Raw genomic sequence first — 19,522 nt, forward strand, 5'->3', positions numbered from 1 at the left:
CACAAGCACCTTATAAAGGGTCCTAAACAAGTTAAACTAAGGTGTTGTGCTAGAGGGCGCTCACCTAACAATTCTAGTTAGCAAGAGTTAGAAGGTCACATAAACCAATGCCACTAATCAACTAAGCACACTAGAAGCTCCTACACATACTAGTGAGCACAGGCACAAAGCAAGCTACACTAGTACTACTCACTAATTACACTACACAAGCACAACTAGAGAGCTACAACTACTTAGATACACAAGCTAAACTAAGTTATTTAGCTACACAAGCTAACTAGCACAAGAGAGCAACTAAATAACTACACAAGTTAGCAACCACACAAGTAATGAACAAGTAAATATAAGCTAGTGATAGGGATATTCAAACCAACATGGCAAAGTTGACACGCGATTTTTATCCCGAAGTTCGGTGGTTTGTCAACCACTTAATCCACGTTGAGGCAAGCCCAAGGCTGTCGTTGATCCTCTTGCTAGTGGTGAGCCCACAAGCTAAACCTCTTCACCAAAGGGAGTGCTCACAACTAGAACTCTAATACTTGGTCCACCTGGACCACTTGGCGCTTTTCACACCTCGTTTCTACTAGAGTTGCTCTTCATGATCTCCAGCTGGGCGAGCACAACACCCTTGACAATGCGGTCTCTCTGGAGCACCGCACAACCTCCATGCATGCTACGATGGAAGACAAGCCTCTAAGCCGTCTAGGAGGTGGTAACCTCCAAGAGTAATAAACAATCCGGCTTGCAACACAAACACCTAGTGCTACTTGATGCAATCGCTCAATATGCAATGCACTAAGAATCACTCACTCACTTTGACATATGAACTCTACCAATCACGAGTTAGTGGGCTACAACGCTCCACAAAGGATAGACACAAAGTCCCCAAGGTGCCAAGCCCCCCCCAATGGTCGACCACCTCATCTATTTATAGAGGGAGTCCTCCAACTAGCCATTTGGGGGCTGAACTCATGCCTCTGCATGCTCGACGGTTGGACCACTAGGCCGAACAGTCCAATCACTAGACCGCCAACGGTCACCTAAAATGCCTCCAACGGCTAATGACGGTGGAAGGCCCCACACGTCAGTCTCTGATCGGGTGTCCAACCGCCGCCTGCACCAGTCCGACCGTGAAGCAAAACAGCCGCCACCAGAGAGGATCAGCCTACCACCGGATTGGTCTAGTGGGCCAAACCAGAGCATGCACTATGCCTCCTTTTGAAATTGCCATGCTTATCATAGGAGTAACCGTCTAAACGGTGATTTAGGGGGCCTAGGTCAGAGCACCAAAAATGGAGTCTCTAGGAAGGATTTGTGTGTCCACCTAAATTTCGGAGCTCAAGTAGAGATCCTATTGTACAGTTTTTGGCGCCCTACTAGATTGCTCTAAGGTGGACAGGCTACGGAGCGCCGCTGGAATTTAGTGACGTAAGAGTACTCCACACTTATGTCCATGCTGGTACTCCTATTTATCTGGTTTTGATCCGTAGTGATCGGCTGATTATTGCCCACGAATCCCCGATCCAGCCTCAGCCTGTTGTATATGTACTGCACATTACGACGAATGGAACAGAGCATTCAGTCCTTTTTTACTCTTGGCATGTAAGGTAAACAACCATAACAGAAAACGTACTTCGCGCACCATTTCTTTTCCTTCTTCAGTCGTTGAGCACGAAGACCTGGTGTGCTCATAGTGGTATACCATCTACAGCCCTTATTAGCACAAGAAGATACCACGGCTGACGCTTGTTCCGCTTATCTCTCACAATACAAACGGTACCTGCCACCTCTGTAGAAAAAACACTAATTGCACAGAAAGAAATGCATTTTTCACACTTTCATAATACGAAAGTTAGGAAGCCAAAAAAGGAGAGCCAAAGCTATAAACAGAATATCGTGCCGAACATGTGGTGCATCTTGCTGAAAAACTTGACAGGATGGTGGTGCCCATGGCGGTGCGCCTGGGGTGGTGACTGTGGCTGCTTCTTCCTCCTCAGCTGGAAGAACTGCTGCATTATTTCTGAGCACTCGGCCGACAGCACACCACGCCTGATGGTTATCTTCGGGTGGAAAGGGTGGACAGGCCCTGCGGCCTTGCTCTGGTTTGTTGAATCCAGAGTGCTTGTTTGTCCATCCCCAGGGAACAGCCTGTAAAACAAGTGTGTGAGCAGCTCTTCTTGAGCTTTCTAACATCATGATGTGTCAATGATGTTGGGTCAACAAAAGCAAATGGAATAGGGAAACCCTCTCCATTTTAATTGGGGCTATCCTTGTATACAAACTCTGTGTACAAATACAGTTTCCATCTAAACATTGAGGACCAGAATATGCATCGATTTGATTTGCACACAAGGCATATAGTAACAATGAACAGCCCACGGTGCGGATCATTGACAAACCAGCAGCTGTTTATAAACACTACAGTATACCATGGGCATTTGTTTTAGTCAACTAATGCATATAATAATTGATTGACACTAAACTGATTGCAGAAGCGAAAAAGAATAGTTTAACCCTCAATTGCTTTTGTTTCTAGATGGGGTTATCAAGGGTTGGTCAAAATAAAGGAACTGAACAGCATCAGGGACACTTCAGCGCTTCAATATTTTTAACTGATTTCCATATTCAATCTAACAAAAAATTTAACTGATCTTATAGTGAGCTGTAAGAGCATAAAAGCTACCCTTGGTGTAGCATATGCTATTTTTATATAAAAAAAAATCAACAGACTAACTTCAACTTCTCTTAACTAGGCCGTCACTTCACTGGCATCTGCCACTAGGTTGCAGTGAGCGTTCACTGCATGCAGTAGCAGCAATGCCCATAACCAGGGCCCTAGATCTGATTATGTACAGATTACTATGAAATTCCAACTATGGTATATCACATACCTAACCCAGCTTCCATCGGCTCCCAGAAGCTTGTTTGGGGCACCCCATACCACAGTATCGATTCTAGCTTGAAGAATAGCGCCAGCACACATGGCACAAGGTTCCAAAGTCACATAAAGCGTTGTATCCTGCAATACTTTAGATTAGGAGATTTCTAAAATAGCAAATTAATACATACATAAACCATGAACACAAAAGATTTCATAAAAATGTTGTGCATTCGTGGTCAGAAAGTTCTACACTTAAAAAAAAGGGCATACCCAGTGCAGAGAGCTCCCGCTTTGTGCGGGGTAAAGTGGATTTTTATTTCAAAAAGGCATACAAAGAAAGATAGTTCGTGGTGTCCTTATGAAGATGAAAAGCAATATCCTTCTGAATTATAAATTTTAAAGTAATGTGAACTGAAACAAACATTGAGCAAAGCCTAAGGCCATGACAAGCCCATATCTATGAACTAATATCTATAGCATGTAAGTACCTGTATTATCAATTTGATAGCTATCCATCTCAAGTGCCATAACCAGTTTGAGATGATCTCACAAAGACAAATAAAGATATTATACAAAAGATAAATGATAAAGTATGAAGGGATATACTTTGTAATGCTTCTACAGTTACGCAAAACAGCAAGCTATGGGTGTGAAATAATACCGCTAAGCGCCATGTCTTGAGTTTGTTAGAAGCCTCTCTTATACAAACAATTTCAGCATGCGCAGTTGAATCCCTGAGATCTTCAACTCTGAATACAAGCAGGGCATAGAACAATTAGCAAAATAAATATTTCAATTTTTAAGTTTATGCTTAGCTATATAATATGATATATGATATAACTTACAGATTACAACCACAAGCAATAATTTCGCCATTCTGTACTAGCACTGCTCCAACGGGTACCTCCCAAATATCTGCAGCTCTCTGGGCTTCAAGTAAAGCTTCCCTCATGAATAACTCATCAGCCTTTCTCTGCTCAGCATCACGCTGGTATGCTTCCTCCCATTCATCAAATGTATCCTTCAATACCTGTTTATTTCTTTGAAACATTCTCCTTTTCAATTCTGTATCTTTCCCTCCTGTTTTAATAATTTGCGGGGCCTCTTGCACGACATTCTTCTCTTCAAAACTTTTAGAAACTCCCACAGGTAACACTGGTGGTCCAAGGATACCAGTTGAGGTATTCTCATGTGGCATTACTGCTTGCGTTTGAGGATCATGATTAGGAGTTATAGCACCTGAAGGATCATATATCCAATCAGCTCCATCACCACTGCGACCAGCTTCCATTTCACTGATGGTCACAGAAGAGCTGCCAGTCAACATTCCTTTCCCAGTAAAAAACTCACCAGAACCTTCTGTTGTGATCCTGGAAGTAGCAGTTTTGTGTTCGGGTAAATGTCCTATCGTGATATCTAGCAAAGTTGGAGTGCTATCATCTATGCTATTTCCTTTGGGTAATTCACCAACATCTGATTGTTTTATTCTCTCCCCTGATATATGTAGATCATCCATAGAACTTGTAGGCAACAAGTCTCCCTCAGATCTACCTACTTGAGGTTCAATAACAGTTTCTGATATTTGCAAACCATGCGTACCAGTGTGCAAATATTCCTCATTTGATATTGAAGTCACTCCAGATTCTTGTTCACCACCATGCAACTTTATCAACTGCTGATGTTTTGCGTTGGTACTGCCATTTTTCTTCTTTGTGCCATCATTATCACGTTCCTGACTAGAAAGCCAACCCTCTGTGCTCTGAGAATTATTAGATGAACTTTTGTTAACTGATTTGTGACTAGAATCATGGGAGTCACCACGTTGAATAAATCCAAGACAGATTATATCAGCAACATAAGCCCAGAGTGGCTTGTGGACTTTCCTAGCAAGAGCAGATTCATTTTTGGGTGTCTGAGAGGCAGAATTGGTAGCTCCATCAGCTGAGGAACCTTCCTCCTTGTTGGCCGTCTTCAAGGTCTCTTGAGAAGTACTCTGGACATCCCACATTTCATCTGCTGGTCCTTTTGTTCTAGACCTTGGTGATGAGCTTGCTATACCTTCCACTATGGATTTCTCATTTTTCTTTGTTGAAGTAACGTCTGCATCTGAGACTCCCTTTTGGAGCTCATCAACAAACCGTCCAACAAGAAAGGTAGATGATTTCTCTAATCGAGCAGCTGATTCTAGCATGCTTTCCTTGACAGACTGTCTGGCACTTGAACCACTTGGTAAACTACTTCCTGCAGTAGTCTCACTCCTTAGTCCTTACTTCTTGTTCATAGCTTCCCATTGTTGCTGCTTGTTGTCCCATATCCACATTAGTCATAGATGATGCCTTTTCGGTGCTTTCTATGAGCAAACCAGCAATGTTTTTATCCTCAGAGATCCTGCTGGTGTCTGCCTGCTGCCAGATCAAATCCATGTTATGATGTGTATCCTGAGAGGATTCAGGAAAAATACTTCTTGCTTCATCATCTTGTTCTGTATTAGAAACTTGTGTAATTTGCTGACCATTCTTGCCTTGTCTCTCCCTTGACCAATGTACAGTTGATGCCTTATGAACTTCATTGCCATTTCTAGTCACAGGACCTTGTGAACTGCTAACTGTAGCATCACTAGCATGGATCTTAGCAAAATCAATTTGTTCTTTCATACTGCCAATTGCTACAGCTGAAGGTGATTGACATGGGTCATCAGTTCTGATTTGGAGATGACTGCCTGAAGTGCTAGCTACAACAGCATTACTAGCATTGGCAATATTAAGTTCAGCTTGTTCTTGACTTTCCCTTTTGTTGTCAGCAATATTAGTTGATGGCTTTGAGTGAAACGGATCATACAATCCAGTCTCAAGATGACTTTGTGAACCCCTAACCATGGCACTATCATTAGCAGAGATCTTATTTTGGTACCCTTCTTTTTCCTGGCTTCTTGTTCTATTAATGAAATCCATACTGGAAGATGAGTTCATGTCTGATCTAGTTTCCAAGTGACTTTGTGAACTCCTAGATGTAGAAGTATCACTAGCATGGACCTTCGAAATATCAACATGTGTAATTGTTATGACCGGAGTCCAGTATGCAAGGAGGCCCACGGGTGGCTGACCTGGGCGCCTGGTGCATGGGCTTAGGGCCCATGATAATTATCTATATTAGAATTATTGGCTATTGCCAAATCAGTTTCCTATTTTTAGAAGAACTATATATAGATGAATTGTAAAACGATTGGAGAGCAAGCAGAAACATATTATTGTTTCCGGCTTCCTCAGGGAGCCGGGAGAAACCCTAGCCGCCTCTACTGTTCACGCGTGAACAGTGCCGCCGGTACTGTAGCCACGTGAAAGTTAGGGCTACAGCAGCAGCCGCCCATCCTCCACCACGGCGTCCAGCCGCCGGCAGCGAGGTTCCCAGCCTGCTCCACCTCCCTCTCATCCCTACAGACTCCGTGATCTACGCGGTAGGATCCGTAATCCTATCAATCTGGTATCAGCTTCCCAGGCTACGATGTCGCTTCCCTTGCCTACAGCCACCACGCAGCCGCCCGTCACCCCCACCGCGCCGCTGTCCTCCGTGAATTCTGGGATCTCCGATGCAACGGCTTCTTCCGGGGCCCCCCTCACGTTGCATGCGTTGGCCTCCGTCGTCCTCGACATCCAGCGCGAGATGCGGGAGATGAGGGCTGCCTGGAACGGCCTCGTCCAGCAACGGCAGCCGCCGCCGTTCCCGGCTCCTCCGCCGACGACCGCATCTTCCACACCAACGCCGTCTGCTCCGGCGGTGTCCTACCCCTACGGCATGCCGCACTCGGGGTCCAGCGTTCCCCTCCATCAGCTGCAGTGGCCAAGCTCGCCGTCGCCGTTGCCCACCTGGCTGCAGACCCAGATGGCGGCCTCCGCGCCGCTCTACTCGACAGCCGTCTCCTCTACGCCAGCGCCTTCGGCTCCGTCATCGACGATCGCCGCCTCTTCCCTGCCCCCCGCCGGCGACATCTTCTATGGGGGGGTAGATGGACCGCTGTTCCAGGGAGCACCTCCACCCTCGGCCGGCCAGTACACAGGGGTGGTCGACCCCGGCCTTGCTGCGGCGTTCGCCTTGGGTGGCGCCCAAGCCGGGCCCAAATTCTACAAGCTGGAGTTCCCGACATTCGATGGCTCGGTGGACCCCCTCAACTGGTTGAACCAGTGCGAGCAGTTCTTCAGGGGACAACAGACGCCGGTCTCGTCTAGGACTTGGCTCGCGTCCTACCACTTGCGCGGTGCAGCGCAGACATGGTATTATGCCCTGGAGCAAGACGAGGGGATGCCACCATGGGAGCGCTTTCGGGCCCTCTGCTCACTCCGTTTTGGACCGCCGGTTATGGGTACCCGTTTGGCAGAGCTCGCCCGTCTCCCCTTCGTCTCTACTGTGCAGGACTACTCAGAGCGCTACAATGCCGTGCTCTGCCATGCCCGCGACCTCTCCGCTCGCCAAAAGGCGGAGTTGTACGTGGGCGGCCTCCCGGACCACATCAGGAAGCAGGTACAGATGCGTGCGCCGCCGGATCTCCAGTCCGCCATGTACCTAGCGCGGGCCTTTGAGGACTGCGCGTATACGCCGGCGCCTCCACCACCAGCGCGCGGCGTCCGACCACCACAGCGGTCGGCCTGGGCACAACAGCAGCAGCGCCCCCCTAACGTCGCCCCGGCCGTGGCAGGGGCCGTGCCCCCACCGGTCCAGGGGGCCGTCGCAGCCCCGCCCGTGCGCCAATTTCGTCGCCTGTCTCCTGCCGAGCAGCAGGAACGTCGCCGTCAGGGGTTGTGCTTCAACTGCGACGAGCCCTACGTTCGCGGCCATGTGTGCCAGTGGCTCTTCTACCTAGAGGGCGACGACTACCTCGACGACGAGCCGGCAGCCGCCACCCAGGATGGCTTGCCGGTCGACCAGGACGCCCACGCGCCGCCCGCCGCTAACGCCCTCGTGGTTTCTCTTCAGGCTGTTGCAGGGATTCGGGCGGCTAATTCCATGCTGCTGCCCGTCACCATCAAGGGGGAACGCTTCCTCGCCCTCCTCGATACCGGGTCGACGCACAACTTCGTGGCCGGGGAGACCATGCGTCGCCTCGGCCTAGTTCCGGCCGGTGGTGACCACCTGCGGATCACGGTGGCCAATGGTGACCGCATGCCCTGCGAGGGTATTGCTCGCAACGTGCCCATTCGCATCTACGACGAGGACTTCGCCGTCACCTGCGTTGGCCTCAACTTGGGCGGTTTTGACTTCATCATCGGTTTCGACTTCATCCGGACCTTGGGACCCATCCTATGGGACTGCGAGGCCCTCACGCTATCGTTCTGGAGGAACGGCCGCCGCATCACCTGGCAGGGGGTGGCCGGCGCGTCTGCACCCCAACCGGCCGCCTCTGCCCAGCTGCTCGCCGCGATGGTACCGGACTCCCGGATGCCCTTGCTGGACGCCCTTCTTCAGCAGCACGCCGCCGTCTTCACGGAACCCACGGGGCTCCCTCCGGCGCGTCCCTATGACCACCACATCCACCTGCTGCCCGGTACCGCCCCTGTGGCGGTGCGCCCCTACCGCTACCCCCAGCTGCAGAAGGACGAGCTGGAACGGCAGTGCGCAGTTATGCTGGCGCAGGGCATCATCCGGCCCAGCACGTCGCCGTTCTCCGCGCCCGTTCTCTTGGTGCGGAAGGCGGATCAGTCTTGGCGTTTCTGCATCGACTACCGTGCTCTCAACGCGAAGACCTCCAAGGACAAGTTCCCGATCCCGGTGGTCGACGAACTCCTGGATGAGTTGCACGGGGCGAGGTTCTTCACCAAACTTGACCTCCGCTCCGGGTACCATCAGGTGCGGATGTACCCCGACGACATCGCCAAGACGGCGTTCCGCACCCACCATGGCCACTTCGAGTTCCTTGTCATGCCGTTTGGGCTCTCCAATGCCCCGGCCACTTTCCAGGCCTTGATGAACGACGTCCTCCGCCCCTACCTCCGGAGGTTTGTGCTGGTATTTTTCGATGACATACTTATCTACAGCTCGTCGTGGGCCGAGCACTTGCAGCATGTCAACATCATCCTCAACGCCCTGCAAGCGCACCAACTACATCTGAAGCGCTCCAAGTGCTCCTTTGGGGCGCCGTCCGTGGCTTATCTGGGCCATGTCATAGCCGAGGGCGGTGTCGCCATGGACGCCGACAAGGTCGCCGCCGTGGCTGCATGGCCGCTGCCCCGCTCCGCCCGGGCCCTCCGTGGCTTCTTGGGCCTGGCGGGATACTACCAGAAATTCATCAAGGACTTCGGCATCATCGCTGCCCCGCTGACGCGTCTCTTGCGGCGAGACGCGTTCCTGTGGGACGACGAAGCGACTACAGCTTTCGAGGCGCTCAAGCGCGCCTTGACCACAGGGCCCGTCCTGCAGATGCCGAACTTCGACGAGACCTTTGTGGTCGATTGCGACGCGTCGGGGGCGGGGTTCGGCGCCGTCCTCCACCAGGGCGCAGGACCCCTCGCCTACTTCAGCCGGCCCTTTGCAGTTCGACATCTCAAGCTCGCCGCCTACGAACGCGAGCTGATCGGATTGGTGCAGGCGGTGCGCCATTGGCGCCCTTATCTATGGGGGCGGCCCTTCCTGGTTCGCATTGATCATTATAGTCTCAAATTTTTGCTTGACCAGCGTTTGTCCACCGTTCCTCAGCACCAGTGGATCAGTAAACTTTTCGGCTTCGACTTCACGGTGGAGTACCGCCCGGGACGCCTGAATGTCGTGGCAGACGCCTTGTCCCGCCGCGATGTTGCGGACGACGCGGCTGCTTCAGCCCCCGGGGCGGCTATGGCCGTGTCAGGGCCCTCGTTCTCCCTCCTGGAGGACATTCGGCGCGCGACGTCATTAGCGCCGGACGGCCAACGGCTGCTGCAGCAGCTGCAGGCCGGCGAGCTCGGCGAGTCGTGGCGTCTCGACCACGGGCTCCTCCTCCATGGCTCTCGCGTTTATGTGCCGGACCATGAGGATCTCCGCCACCAGGTGCTCCTGCTGGCCCATGCGGCCGGCCATGAGGGCATCCAGAAGACGCTGCATCGCCTCCGCGCCGACTTCTACGTTCCGCGGGACAAGGTGCTGGTTCAGGACTTGGTGCGTTCCTGTACCACGTGCCAGCGCAACAAGACGGAGACGCTGCAGCCGGCGGGACTGCTGCAGCCCCTCGACGTGCCCTCCCAAGTGTGGGCAGATATCTCCATGGACTTCATCGAGGGGCTGCCGAAGGTGGCGGGCAAGTCAGTCATCCTCACCGTCGTCGACCGTTTCTCCAAGTACGCGCATTTTATTGCACTCGGTCACCCCTACACCGCCACATCGGTCGCTCGTGCCTTCTTCGACGGTATTGTGCGCCTGCACGGGTTCCCCCTCTCCATCGTCAGCGACCGGGACCCCGTGTTCACTGGCCATGTGTGGCGGGACCTTTTCAAGATGGCGGGCGTGCAGCTCCGCATGAGTACCGCCTTTCATCCTCAGACGGACGGCCAGTCCGAGGTGGTCAACAAGGTGATTGCTATGTATTTGCGCTGTGTGACAGGTGACCGGCCTCGGGCGTGGGTGGACTGGCTGTCGTGGGCGGAGTGTTGCTATAATACTTCCTTCCATACCGCCCTCCGCGCTACGCCCTTCGAGGTCGTCTACGGCCGCTCTCCACCGCCCATTCTGCCCTACAGGCCGGGGACGGCCCGCACGGAGGCCGCCGATACTCTCCTCCGCAGCCGTGACGAGATGCTTGCCGAGGTTCGTCAGCGGCTCCTTCAAGCTCAGCAGCTGTCCAAGAAGTACTACGACGCCAACCACAGGGACGTGGAGTTCGAGGTGGGCTCGTGGGTCTGGCTACGCCTTCTCCACCGCACCACGCAGTCCCTCGACCCGCGCGCCAAGCGCAAGTTGGGGCCCCGTTGGGCCGGGCCGTTCCGCGTCCTCGAACGCATCGGTCGAGTCGCCTACCGTCTACAGCTACCGGAGGGCGCTCGCATCCATGACGTCTTCCATGTTGGCCTCCTGAAGCAGCATCGCGGCGACTCTCCACCAACTCCAGGCGACCTTCCTCTAGTACACGACGGTCGGGTGCTGCCGGCTCCGGAGCGTGCCTTGCGCGTCCAGCAGCGCCGCGGGGTCTGGCGCATTTTGATCAAGTGGAATGGCCTTCCTGAAGATGACGCGACGTGGGAGATCCTCGACGACTTTCGTGCTGACTACCCCGACTTCCAGCTCGAGGACGAGCTGTTTTTGCAGGCGGGGAGAGATGTTATGACCGGAGTCCAGTATGCAAGGAGGCCCACGGGTGGCTGACCTGGGCGCCTGGTGCATGGGCTTAGGGCCCATGATAATTATCTATATTAGAATTATTGGCTATTGCCAAATCAGTTTCCTATTTTTAGAAGAACTATATATAGATGAATTGTAAAACGATGGGAGAGCAAGCAGAAACATATTATTGTTTCCGGCTTCCTCAGGGAGCCGGGAGAAACCCTAGCCGCCTCTACTGTTCACGCGTGAACAGTGCCGCCGCTACTGTAGCCGCGTGAAAGTTAGGGCTACAGCAGCAGCCGCCCATCCTCCACCACGGCGTCCAGCCGCCGGCAGCGAGGTTCCCAGCCTGCTCCACCTCCCTCTCATCCCTACAGACTCCGTGATCTACGCGGTAGGATCCGTAATCCTATCAGTAATATTCTGCACGTCTATATCTGCTTCATGTATCACTTGTTGGTTTACAATCCTCTTCTTATCTCTTGTAATATGATTTATATTCTGTAAGGAAGTAGAACTGTCATCAATATCTGTCTGGTTTATTTCATTATAATTTCTCAGCGAGTGAGAGGCCCTGCTGACATTGCGACTGCTATCAGTTGTTACATTGAGGTTCTCTGAGTTTTTCCTTGAATCAGTGACTGAGACCAAGTTCTGATTCACCTCACTATGCTGATCAACTTGTCTTCTACTATCACTAGCCATCTTCACAGAATTTTGAACAGAAGATGACATATTCTTAGCGTAGTTTTCTCTATCTTCCTGATGATAGCGCTGTGCTCTTGAATCTTGTTCAGTGCTATTATCTTGGACTTCTGATATCTCCATTATCTTCTGTGAGCTGTTCCTTGAACCATCCTTATGTACTGCAGCTTGCTGATCATGTTTGCTACCGTGCTTTAAAATGGATGTGTTCTTTGAAGTGGATGTAAACCTAGTATCATCCTCAGTTATAAACTTGTCATCTTGTCTTCCTATCCTAGAATCTCTTACTCTCACAAACTGCGCATCATCATAATCATATCTCTCTCTCTCATCATTTGACCAAACAGCTGAACGTCGTCGGTCCCTCTCTTCAGATATCTGCTCAGTTCGTCGACCTACATTGTCATGTCTAGCATCGAATGTGCTCCTAAAATTTGAAGCCCTCTTTGAATCATCCTCATGCAATGAAGATGCTCCTGCAGACTTTTGAGATCTCACCCCAGAGTAGTACCTTCGGTCAGCAAGATCTTGCTCGTCGTACTCAATCTCTTTGTCATTCCAATGACGTGATCTCAAGAGTGAAACATCCTCTCCATCTGTATCTTCACTTCTTCTCTGGTACCGTGAAACATATCTGTGGTCATTGCCATGGCGCCTGCCTTCTCTCCTCATCTCAACCTTACCATCAATCTCAAAATCCCTACTCTCTCTTCTCCGATCAAATCCTCCTACATCCTCTGCATACCGACCAGCCCTCCTGACATCGGCCACATCATCAGAGTTAAAATCCCTCCTTTCTCTTCTGCGGTTATATTCCCTGCCATCATCACAGTACCTTCTAGTTTCAACATTCCTTGTGTCAACTGCATCATTGGATACAAAATTCATCGTATTCCTCCCTTCCCATCTATGCCTTCGCCGCGTAAAGTCAAGATCATCCTCATCATCATAGTACTCACTTTGCTGCCGCTGCCTCCAGTTAGAATCTCTGAAACTGTGACGGCCCTCATCAAGATCGCTCCTCTCTCTACGCCGACCACTGTGCACCTCCTCACCACTGTAATAGCTTTCTAGGCCCTTCAACAGCAAACCCTACAATGACCATCCCCATCATCAACATCATCATCTTCCCATCTCCTACTGAAACGCATCCCATCTACCTCCAATTGACCATAACCGCAATCCTCATCTTCCTCCTCCCAATCATCAAGGCATTCCGTCGAAGACCTTCCGTGCAGCCACTGCCCGCCCTCATACTCCCACACCTCCTGCCGCATCGCCCTCCCCACCAACCTCGGCACATCCCGCCGTACGCAACCAGCTCTAAGCAAGGCCCCACCACCGGAGCTGCCGCAATGGCACTCGGGCGCTTTCAATCGCCGGCGGACCGCCCTAAGATCCGGCCTCCCAGCGCCACTCCCACAGCAACGGCACCCGCGCGCCTCCACCTGACAACAGACCTATCCAGCCATCTGCCTTCCACCACCGCCGTCGCGGCAACATCGTATGGGAGCTCGCCGGCGGCAGCATCGGGGTGCATACGGGTGCGGCGGCGGGGGCCGGAGCCGCGCGGAAAGTAGCAGGAGGTGGGCCGAGTGGCGGAACAGGCAGCCGTCGAGCAAGAAGCGTGGGGCGAGATACGGGCTCTGCGGGATGAGCTCGTTGTGGTAGTGGTGGCGGTGCTCGTCGGCGTCGTCGCGATGGCAGAGGGGGGAAGGTGGGTAGTAGAAGTAGGAGTAGGAGTAATGGGCGTGCAAGGATGGCTTCGCGGCCCTCAGCGCGAAGGCGGCGGCGGAGTAGGGACTGTACATGGCAGCGGAAAGAGGATTGGCAGCGGACACCGGCTGCTGCCTTGTGTCTCCGGTTCCGGCGACCGCTGGAGTATAGACTAAAGATGGCAACGGGCCCTCCATACCCGATACCCGACGGGTATTTGATTCATTAGGAGATGGGATGGGATCATATTTTTACCAGTGGGTATTTAAATGGGCAAGAATCCATACCCGACGGGTATAGCGGGTACGGAAACGTTCCTTGTTTATCCGTCCTCGTTACCCGTTGGGGAACCTGACTATTTGAGTTGTCATGCAAGTATTAGGCCCAAAGAAGCACAACATAGGTATTTTGATCCAAATCTAAACAGTCATATATATAGTTTGTGTGTTCTAGGAACCCTCGTTCAATTTTTCCTCACCATCTCCGTCAGCAGCACAAGCACGCCTGTCTCACGAGCGCTCGTGCCCCTCACTTTCTCAGTTCGGTCTCTCTGCCACCTTTGCTCGTCCTCCTCGCAACCTCGCTCCTTCTCCTCGGCATCTCCGAGACTCCGACACTTATACCCGGGTGAAGAAGAAACGTCTCCGATTGCAAAGCTGCGATCCCAAGTGTCCTTGTTTATCGGGTATGCAGTACACGTCGGGTATCTGTTACCCGACCGATACCCGACGGGTATGGGGATGTGCAAGAATCTATACCCGAGACAGTTAATGGGGATGGGGATGGGATGAATTCTTCGTAGCGGGGAAGAGAACGTTCCGACGATACCCGACGGGTATATACCCGTTGCCATCCTTAAGTATAGTGGGGGGTTTGGGTGGGATGCGTTGAGCTATCATCTAAATTCAAACTTGGGCTGAAGCGAAGCGGCCCATTAGCGTTAAGAGAGACTACACCATCTATTAGTTCCGTATTGCTAATAGACGAGTGTGTGGGGTTTTTTCTTTCTATATATACGGACCACCTCTCTCATAGGCATCATAGACTTATATATGGGAAGGCCCCTAGGTTAGGGTATCCCCAAGTTGTAAATCTCTAACGTTTGTAACCTCACCCGATATAGTGAAGATTTGCTGGCTGGTGCCCGTCGTTTTTTCCCTTCCATCGGGTTTTCCACGTTAAAATCTTGTGTCTCTTGTGTTTGATCTACTGTTCTTCGTCGTTTATATTGCCTATCGTTTATAACAAGTGGTACAAGAGCTTGGTTTGACCTTAGGGTTTTCGCGATGGCATCGATGAAGTTTGATCTACCGCTGTTGGATTACAAGACGAAATTTGCACTGTGGTAAGTCAAGATGCGGGCGATTCTAGCACAATCTTGGGATCTTGATGAGGCACTGGACGGTTTCGGAGGAAAAAGGGCAGAAGTCATGGACCGCTGAAGAGAAGCGGAAGGATCGTAAGGCTCTGTCTCTGATTCAACTTCATCTACATAATGATATTTTGCAAGAAGTGCTGCAGGAGAAAACTGCCGCAGAACTTTGGCTCAAGCTGAAATCGATCTGCATGTCTAAGGATCTAACCAGTAAGATGTACGTGAAGATAAAGTTGTTCACGCACAAGCTACAAGAAGGTGGTTCGGTGATGAACCACTTATCGATCTTTAAGGAGATCGTTGCCGACCTAGTGTCGATGGATGTAAAATATGATAATGAAGATTTAGCTCTTCTACTGTTATGCTCACTGCCTACTTCATTTGCAAATTTCCGAGATACCATACTATTAAGCCGTGATGAACTAACCCTTATGGAAGTATATGAGGCCCTCCAGACGAGGGAGAAGATGAAATGTATGGTTCAGTCTGATGTGTCGTCCTCCAAGGGCGAAGTGTTGCAGGTTAGAGGCAGGCCTGAGCAGAAAACCTACAACAACAACAATAATCGAGACAAGAGCAAGAATGATAAAGGCCGTTCTAAGTCTAGAGGCAGGGATAAGTTCTGCAGGTATTGTAAGAAAGATACTCATGTCATTGAGGATTGTTGGAAGCTGCAGAATAAGGAGAAAAGAAATGGTACGTATAAACTGAAAAATAAATCCGATGGTGATGGTAAGGCCTCTGTTGTCTCCGCTGTTGATAATTCTGATTCAGGAGATGTTCTGGTTGTTTTTGCTGGTTGTGTTGCGCGCGAATATTTCCCATAAAAATCATCATAACATACATGAATGAGCATCCACTTGTACCTGAAGATACATGAATTTTAATTATTTTAAACCCATGATAGGGGATATCTTTTGAAGTATGCTATTAAAGATCTAATACTGGCATTAGGGGGAGAGAAAGCCTATTTTGAATGTCAAATATTATTTCCACGGAAGGAAAATGATCATAAGAGAAAAATATTTCTTAAAGCTTGAAGTAGGAATAGTATCACATACTAAATCAAACAATAGTTTGACTAATGCTCTTGTGAAGCATGAAGCGGAGCATATGCCAGATATTTTTAAAAATAAGAGGAATAATTTAAAATTATAAACCAGACGTTATGTTTACTAGTAGTAAACTAAATACTATATACTATCAAGCTAAAATCTACGAGGACGTCTATGAATTCTAGTTTATTATGTATTTGTTAAATAAATAAGAAAAAAGTCCTCCATTCTCATGAACACCTCATGAAGAAGAGTTAAGCGCCTCATGAAGAGGGTCATCATGAAGATGAAATCCAACACACTAGGCACGCGCATTGTTAGTGTTTGGTATGCAGAACAACATATCATCTCTTGTTTGGGAAATGACAAAGAGATAAAATAATCTCACATTGTGAGAATATTGAAAGAAAATAATAGTTGTCGACAACACTACCTCTACAATTGCAAATGTTTCTCTTCAAAGGATCAAGATGCCCAAGAGGAGGGGTGAATTGGGCAAATTCTAAAATTCTTTGCAATAATTAAACCCTACACTTAGCCCACTTCACCCCTTGTGCCTAGAATGTGATTCTATTGATCTACTACACAAAAGTTTAGCACCCTAAGTTCTAATCCTACTCTAGCTTGGCAGTTCTAAGAATGTAAAGACAAGAAATAAATTACTCAAATGTAAATGCTTAAAGTAAAGAGAGGAGAAGGAATGCGGCGATATTTTTCTGAGGTATCAGAGAGTCGCCACTCCCCACTAGTCCTCGTTGGAGCACCTGCGCAAGGGTGTAGCTCCCCCTTGATCCGCGCAAGGATGAAGTGCTATCTACGGGCTGATTCTTCGACACTCCGTCGTGGTGAATCGCCCACAACCGCTCACAACTTGAGTTGAGTCATCCACAAGCTCCGCCGGATAATCACCAAACTCTCGATCACCACTAAGCCATCTAGGTGATGGCGATCACCAAGAGTAACAAGCATGAACTCTCACTTGACCACAATAAGCCTAATGAGAAGGGTGGATACACACTTGCTACTCTCCTTGCACTAATGAGGCCTTAATCTTGGATTCTCAAATCTCAATCATCTCACTAGGCTCTTGCTCTCCTTAGCACTCTCAAGGGTGTTTCTCAACTGAATAAATAGGTAAGAGACCTCCCTTGGATGAATAGAGGAAGTATTTATAGCCTCTCATTCAAAACGAACCGTCAGGAGGTTGAGTCAGCACTCTGCAGGGTGACCGGACGCTCCAGTCAAGGTGACCAGACGCTCCAATTAGTTATCCCCGCCATAGAGCCGTTAAGTTATGACCGAACTCTGATCTACGTCCGATCAGCACTGACCGGACACGTCCGGTCATGAAAACTGCTCTCTAGAACCTTACTGATGTTCATCGGACGCTGGCTCCCAGAGTCCGGTCACTTCGCTGTTCAGCATCCAATCAGTAACCAGATCCTGACCAACGTTCGGTCAACACTAACCAGACGCATCCGATTAGGAAACTCCCTCTCTAGGACCTCTCTGGAGTTGACCGGACTCTGGCACCCAGTGTCCGGTCACTTTTCACTCAGCGTCTGGTCGCAACCAGATGGCTCTAGTTGATCAAATGAACTGACCGAACTCACCCTTCAACATCCGGTCACAACTAGACCAGCGTCTGGTCAGTCATTTGACCCTCCATTCACTTCCAACTCAAAATTATATGTGAATGAAGTTTGCTCCAATTGATCTTAGGGCTACTCCAGAGCTACCTAGTGCTAGATTTGACAAGAGTGCACCACACCTAACCCACTAGACTCACCTAGGTCAAGCTACTAGTCCATACCCCCTTAATAGTATGGCCAAAGGAAAAACAAAGTCCTAAACTACTCTAAGTGTCTCTTCAACACCAAACGACACTTAGAACTAGTCCATCCTTAACCTTGTCGTCCATTATTTGAAAACCAAAACAATTTCCATCGTAGGGGCATGACAACCATGATTGTTCAATCAATTGCCATTACCATGATCTAACTTAATTGCCTCTGTAAAACACATGTTAGTCATAGTAATCTAGTATTGTCATTAATCACCGACACCCAACTAGGGGCCTAAATGCTTTCAGTCTCCCCCTTTTTGGTGATTGATGATAATACAACCTCGAGTATGTGTAAGAGATGATGTTTTCAACATGCTTGGTTCATATAAGCTTTTGACAATAAGAGCAAAGGAGTTAGATATGCTTATATGACCTAAGCCAACATGGTGTACTCAATAGGTATGAAATAAGCATGAGTACAAGAAATAAAGCTCATTTGAATCGGAGTAAAAACATGGAAGCAGAGCAAATGAGCATAATGAAGTGACATGACATATATATAGATCAAAATAGAGAGCACACATGTCACATATCACATAAGTATCACACTCATACGTATGTAGTTCAATGCATGAAAGTAAACGTGAATGCATAATAATGTATCACACATAAAAAGTCAAAAGTAATAAATCATAAGCCCCCCTAGATATAGCGCTCTCCCTAGATCTAACATACTCGGTCCCTCTCCCCCTTTGACGTCAAGCACCAAAACCTAAGGGTCAGTCAGCGGGGCAAGAGCAGACGAGTCAGGCATTGAGGTGCAGTGAGAGATCTGAAACTATATAGCATCATCCTCTGATCCGGAGCTATGAGCTTTCTGACCCTCTATCACTGGAAGTGAAGTTAAAGCAATCTGGGTCTGCTCTAGGACTGGTGCGGCTTGTGACTCTATAGGTATCACTGTAGCAGGTGGCTCTAATGATGCAATAGATGATGGGAGCGTCTCTGTAGTCCTAGTAACTAGAGCGACTGTGGAAGATATAGGGACTCATAACTCTGGCGGTGTAGGCTGCCCTGTAAGCTCACTGAAAGTGGCACTGAGGCTCCTAGAAACTGGGGTGTCAGTCATAAGCACTGAGGAACTCTGAGCTAGTGTAAAGCCCATAACAATAGGTGTGAAGTGTGGACCCTGGGCTATCACTAGCGAAGCAAACCACTAGGACACCTACTCTGTAGGTGAAGCAAACTGAGTAGCTAGCTATCTCTGACTCTGAAGCCCACTAGGCTATACAACTGGAGTCACTGAAGTGGTGGCAGGCTAGCCAAGCTGAGATGTAGATGGTGGCAGAGCAACCGCAATAGCAATGACAACATGCTACATAAATCCAAGTACTGCTACTACATCAGGAGCTGCTACTGCTGCATGGCCTGCTGCTGCTATTGTATGGCCTACTGTTGTCTCTAGAACTCATCCTATCTGGCCTGAACCTATGCAAGTGTAGCTACGGTCTCCTGGGCCTAGCATGCTTGATCCTACCTCATCGGCTCAAGAATAGCTAGAAGAGCGGGGTTTGTCTGTGGTGGTGGTGGAGCTGAGCTGGAGCCACTAGCCTCTCTATTATGTGGTCGTGGAGGCATCTAAGGAATAGCCTAATAATCATCATCTAAACTATCACTATGGTCGCTCTCGACCACACCCTCCTACTAAACATCTAGCTGCTCCTCTA

At 49.7% G+C, this 19,522-nt stretch overlaps 1 pseudogene; it reads right to left on the reverse strand.

The window, feature by feature from the left end:
- Positions 1-948: 948 nt before the first annotated feature.
- On the reverse strand, positions 949-13,702 carry LOC136520059 (tRNA(adenine(34)) deaminase, chloroplastic-like; annotated as a pseudogene).
- Positions 13,703-19,522: the final 5,820 nt, after the last annotated feature.

This window comes from Miscanthus floridulus, chromosome 18, assembly GCF_019320115.1.
Source record: "Miscanthus floridulus cultivar M001 chromosome 18, ASM1932011v1, whole genome shotgun sequence".
NCBI lineage: Eukaryota > Viridiplantae > Streptophyta > Magnoliopsida > Poales > Poaceae > Miscanthus > Miscanthus floridulus.